The 6,000-nt window shown below is 53.3% G+C and overlaps 1 protein-coding gene across 1 annotated transcript in view; it reads left to right on the top strand.

Annotated features, from left to right (window-relative positions):
• Positions 1 to 1,340: 1,340 nt before the first annotated feature.
• The window catches only part of SLC6A17 (solute carrier family 6 (neutral amino acid transporter), member 17), a 48,444-nt gene continuing 43,784 nt past the window's right edge, over positions 1,341 to 6,000 (top strand). The window contains exon 1 of the mRNA XM_011948076.1: positions 1,341 to 1,706. The gene's annotated coding sequence lies outside the window, so the exon portion shown is untranslated. The remainder of the gene's footprint in view (positions 1,707 to 6,000) is intronic.

Genomic DNA, 6,000 nt, shown 5'->3' with positions numbered 1-6,000 from the left:
GTCTAGTATAATAAAGATATGTCTAGGGCAAATGTCGGCCAAGTTTGCTTGCAGCACATTATAAAAGATTGGGGTTTCCTAAACTTGGAGTTCCTCAGTGTGTGTGGTCCAGTCTCATGTCCCTCCCATGGGACTTCAGAGTTAAGGGAAGGTGATCTGAATGTGAAGCTCTTGCAGCCTGCTGTGCCATGAGTAATTAAAGTCCTTTGTGTCTGGCCCAGAGTTTCCTGTCTTCTGCTGGCATCCATGAAACTGGCAGGCTAACTTAGATTGTAAGTTTAAAATCTCAGACCCTTCAGAGTTCTTGACAATGGCTCTTACCACCTTTCACTAAGACAGCTGAGACAACCTCCATCTCCCATTCCTCCCAAACACCTGCCTTGGATGCCAAAGGTCCCCTTAGTGTTCCCTAGAGGAGAGAGAATTTATCCAGACTCCCATAACAGCCACCCAAGGCCCTGGCAGGATGGCTCCTGCTTCCCTGTCTAACCTCACCTCTCATCATCCCCACCCCTGCTCCAGTTCAGGCAACCACTACCCCACCCCACGCATACATTTCCACTCTCTTGCATCTATGCCCTTGTCATGTTGTCTACTCCACAGGGGTCATCCTTCTCCCCTTCTGACTGTCCATCCTTTAGGCCAGGATCTTCCAAGAGGCCTACTCAGAAACCAGTCAGAATTTCCCTGTCACTGTCTCCCCACTTTACTCATCTTGTATGGTTCTCCAATCCTTTTGCTTTGTATTGTGAAGACCTGGGTCAACCCACACTGCCTCTCTAGGAGGTTCCATTCCCTCACTTCTGTGATCCTTTCAGCCTCTGCAGCCCCTGGCACACAGTAGGTGCTCAACAGATGAGTGATGTCCTGAAGAGTTGACCTGCACAGGAAACAGCCTTGCGGAATGGTAGGATGGATGGACGGAGGAGTGGAAGGACATCTCAAGGAAAGGGAATAGAAGCACGGAGGTGGAAATGTCCAGGGCAGGGGAAATAACCACATGAATTGAGACTGAGTTCATGAAGGAAGAGGTGAGTCTGAAAAGAAGAAAGTGAGGCCCAGGGTCCAGGAGGGCTTTAACCATTGGGACCCCATTCCCCTCCCAGGGCAGAAGCCCTGGCGAGGGCTCCAGGGTCTGCATCTCCTGACGAGTGACCTCAAGAAGCTAAGCCCCCTGGCAACTCCCTCTCCCGCCCCCCGCCCACCCTCTCCGCCTACGTTGGCCATCAGAGCCTCGGTAGCTGCCCGAGAGCCTCGCATTGACGCGGGCCCGCGCGTGAGTCAAGCCTGCGTCACGGCGCCCCGCCGCCAGGGTGGCCTTTCGGAAAGCGAGGGAACAGTGCGCGCAGCGCTCCGCCCAGCTCCGTTCCGCACCGCAGAGCCGGCGCGGGCAGGGCGCAGGGAGGGCGGCACTCGGCCCCAGTCTTCGCAGCCCCGCGTGCTCTCTGCCGTGGGACCTGGGTCCCCGCGCCGCTCCCCTGAGCCCCGAGCGCGCGGCGGGCGGGTGCCGGCTTGGGACTGGCGGTGAGGCAGGGAGTGAGGAGCGAGCGGAGTCGCGTGCGCCGCCGCGTAGCTCCGGGTCGCCCCAGCCCCATCCGGGGGCCTGTGGCCCAGGGGAGGAGCTGTCCGTCCGCGATCCGTCGGGGACCGCGGCTGCTCGGCCGGAGTGCACGGGCGGAGTCTGCGCGACTACCCACGCGTGACAGGTGAGTCGCTGGCCGCGCCCCGCCTGGCTTTACCGGGCCGGCCACTGCAACTTTCCCTGTTCTGGCCCCGCCCCAGCCAGGGAGGGCTGAGAACCAAGGTGCGAGGCGGCGCTGCCCCGGCATCCGCCCGACCCTGAGCTGGTCTCGGGCTCCTCTCGCCGCCCCAGCCGCGGTTGCCTGGCGACGGAGCCCCGGGGCCCGCTCTCCTTCGCGCATCGGGGTGCCCAGCGGCGCACGCACGGGTTGGACACCAGGCTTCAGCTTCTGGTGCTCAGAAGGGCCCAAGAACTCCGGAGGAAATTGGGCTGACCTGCGGAGGCAACCGCCCGCGGAGAACCGGGAGGGGGCCTGCCCAGCCCATCCACGGCTTGAAACTGCGCGCCCTGGGCGCAATTCCATTGGGAGCCTCCTTCGCAGCTGGAGACCCCCAGCCCCAGCCGCTCGGCCTCAGGCCTGTGACCTTGACAGTAACATTGGCAAGCGAAGCAGAACTCTCACGTCCGAGATGAATATTTATTTCTCAGTTCTGGGGCTGGTCCTCGCTGGATTCGGAGCTAGCAGAGAGCCCTTCCTCCCTCGTGGGAAGCGCATCTGGGGAACGGAATGGCTGAGACAGGGGACGTACGTGGGGTGCCCATCTGGAGGGGGCGCCGTCCTGGCCGGGCGAGAGGCCTCTGCTACATTTGTGCCCGTGTGCGCCGTGTTCTGAAGCGATGCTGAATGCTCGCAGTACTACAGGGAGGGCCGCTCCCCCAGGGGCGCGGCCGCCTTGGAAAGAAGCGTGATGTTTCCTTTTAAAGCCCAGACAGTCCTGTCAGAAATCAAGTTCAGAAATCCCAAGGCCATTCACCTTACAGGACCTAGGCCCTGTCAAGTTGGCTTTAGAAAATATTTTTTGATCCCATTCCTCTCTCCTTTTTTCTTTTTTTTTCAGAAATACCTTAACAGGCGTTTTGGATTAGGAGATTTCTAACCAGAGCTACCTTTGGGGCAATTCAGCTGTAAACCTGAGGCAGGTGGGGGTGGGTTGGGGCGACAGGGAAGTGGTAATGAGAAAGAAGATTCTTTTCTGGGCATTGTCCTTGTTAACAGGAACTTCAGGAACAAAGACAATCCTGTAATGGCTCCAAAAAAATTCAACCAAAAGTTTAGTTAGCGCCTGTTAAGGCCTTGCTGGACGCACTCACTTATGTCTGGAGAACAAGGTCAGAGTGTGTTGAGGTTTACAGTAGGGAGTTCTTGTGTCTCGTTCTGTGCTTACATTATCCCATGGCTCTGTGAGGCAGGCCCATCACCTGGGCAGGAAGAGCTTTGAGGTCACACCTGGTTGTCCTTGGCCATGGCTCATCCACAGGGACCATCAGAGGCTTTAGCTCCACTGCCGGATTTTTCTCTGATGGAACATCTGTGGCTAAGTAGGTGGTTGAGTTTCAGCGAATCTCTGCAGCTCAGCCTGGAGGGTGACTCAGTGCAGGAGGCAAATCATGCCCACTAGCTCTGATTGGAGTGAATTTGTTTGGCCTGAGTCACACACAGAGTCGTGTGTCAGCTGTTTGTGAGTTGAATGGAGTTCTTTAGCAGGACTCGTGAGCAGGAATGACCTGAGCCCAAGTGTTTTGGGCAGAGGTGGGCAAGTCCTCTGAGGGAGCTAAGCACAGCTCTGGCTGCTGAGCAAGGGTCCTGGAGCTCTGACTCCATGGGAAGGTGAGCAGGGCCAGGCTGGTCTGGGCAGGGAGATGGGGAGAGGTGAAGGGGAGGGTGAGGAAAGGCTCTGTGATAGAGGTCAAAACTGGGCCCAGTGTTCTGCCATGTGCCAGTGGGGTGACCTTGGGCAAGTCACTTCACCTCAGGAGTCTCAGTTTCCTCAGTTGTAAAACAGGGATGCCTATGATATTATTTCTGCCGGCCGGCTTATTTTGAGCCAGGCGCTAGACACAGCAGGTGCTCATTAGATGTTACTTCCCCATCCCTTCCCTTACGGGCCTTAACCAGAGGCAGTTCTTTCTCTCATTGCCTCTGCTCCATCATGAAAGAGGATGTGGGGAGACATGAAGGTTCCGTGCTTCCCATGTGATTAAGAAGGACCCATAACTCAGCTTCACATAGACTTGTTTCCAACCCTCAAGTCTCCCCATGAGACCCTAAATTGGGAAGCCTGATTAAGAGCAGGATTAGTGTTGGGGTAGGGGTGGGGTTCAGCTGTGCTGGGTCTGCTGGCTGCTCTTGGCCACCTGCAACAGCTCTCGGGTGACTCCAGCACAGACCTTGACTCCTTGGGGTTGTTTCTGACTGGCCTGATCCCAAGCTGCCGCACCTGCTGGGTGGACTTCAGGGGTCATTTCTCTTTGTTCAGGTCTTGCCATCCTCCTCCCCACCCATTATATCCATAAAGAATTGAAAGTTACAAGAGAACTGTTCAGGAGAGCTGAGGCTGGCCTCTCCTGGAGAGGAAAGTGAGGTGTGTGACTCCTGTTTTCCTGAAGGACCCTGAGTCCCTAGTTTTCTCTGTCTGTAAAATGTCCAGATTTGGTGCTGAGCTAAGATGTGTGTGCCTTAAGAGTGAAGGAAATAAGGGGATCCCCACTGCAGCAAGAAAGAAGCCATGCTGGCTCAGGGGACTCCAATCTGCTACTGGAAATATGTGTGTGTGTGTGTGTGTGTGCACGCGCGCGCGCACGTGTGCGCGCGTGCATTGCATTCACCATTCATTCTGGAGCCAGTGCCCTCCCCATTGGATCCAGGAGCAAATTCCAAGGATGACAGAAACAGAGATGAGAAGATTCCAGAGAAGCAGGTTCTTTCTGCCTGTATACCCTCCCTTCCTTTATACTCCTTTTCTGTCCAGGTTTGCTGCAGCAGGACAATTCATCATTAATCCCTTTAAAGCTGCTAAGATAAGCAGCGGAATAGTTTGAAGGGAAGATGGATTTAAGCTTTTTTACTAGAACTAGCTCTGAGTTATCACTTGCTCCCAGGCTGAGCTACAGGAAGTCCTCACAGCCAAACATCTGGAGCACCAGGATGGGGGAAAAAACAACCTGTCACCTCAGCCCCTGTGTTTCCCTTCCCTGACTGATGTTGCTGGCGGCCAGAGGTCAGAAGCACAGTGCCATAGGTAGAACTGATTGCTAGAGCACTATCCCAAACTCAAGTGGGGCAGTGATCTGTGAGGAAATGCCTACTTTGCATGCTTTTAGGAGGGGCGAGTGCAGTTCTGGATTCCAGTAGCTCACACTGTGCTTGGCACAAATTGATAATATCCAGTTGCTTATTGAGGCTTCTGTGCTGTGCTAAGTGCTTTGTTCCCAGACCATCTCATTTCATCTTCACTACAATCCCAGGAGACAGATCTTGCTATCTCCAGTTTACAGATTGTAAAATTTAAGGTTCAGAGAGGTTAAATGATTTGTTCAAGGTCACACAGGTAATGAGTGGCGACCAAAGAATTGGAACTCTATCAGTCCAAACTTCATGTTCTTAACCTCTATGTGATACTTTTCCATAATACATTCTTAGTAAATGCTGACAGCCTAGGCATTTGCCCAAACAAGATTGTCTAGAGCTGTAGGTCCAGTTTTTTTTTTTTAAGTTAGTGCCCCGGGAAAAGGGGAAATGGGCCTGTACTCATTGGAAATTGGTGGATTCCTCCAGCTTCTCTGTCTCTTCACTTTCTCTGAAAAATTGCCGTCTCCAGAACAGGTTCATGCTGTCCTAGCCTGCCCATCATCTCCAAACCACCTGAGATCTCAGTGGGGAAGTTCCTGAAGGTGAATAACTGAATGTAAGTATTAATGTTCTTCACTGGCAGTGGACGAAGAGGACTTCCCAGAAACCCTTGCTTCATAGGCAGCCATTTTGTGGAGATAAGTCCTTTGATAATTCTCATTCTCTTCCTCCTCCTCCCGTGAGTGATTCTTAAAACATTGCTCATTTATGGGCAAATCCAGTTGTTTTTTTTTTTTAATATATAATTAAACATTCAATATGTACAGAAAATTAACATGTGAGAACATAAGCTCAGATGCAATATGAATTACTGTATACACTTATTCTCATGTTCAGAACCAGGTGTGTTTTGTTAGAGAATAATTCTGGGTCAGGTGAGTCCTAGGCTACCTGAGTCCCCAACTAGGGAGTTGAGGCACAAAGCCCTGTCCATTCTGTGTCCTCTTGTGGAGTGGGAGTGAGGCACACATAGAGTCAGGGGAGTGAGTACACCAGCTCACAGCTTATTAGCTGCAGTTGTCTGGCTGAGCTGCCACTCTGCCTTCCCGAGCCTACCTAGCAGTTTAAT

Source organism: Colobus angolensis, unplaced genomic scaffold, assembly GCF_000951035.1.
Source record: "Colobus angolensis palliatus isolate OR3802 unplaced genomic scaffold, Cang.pa_1.0 Scaffold273, whole genome shotgun sequence".
In the NCBI taxonomy this organism is placed as follows: Eukaryota; Metazoa; Chordata; class Mammalia; order Primates; family Cercopithecidae; genus Colobus; species Colobus angolensis.
This window is presented reverse-complemented; position numbering and strand designations above follow the sequence as displayed.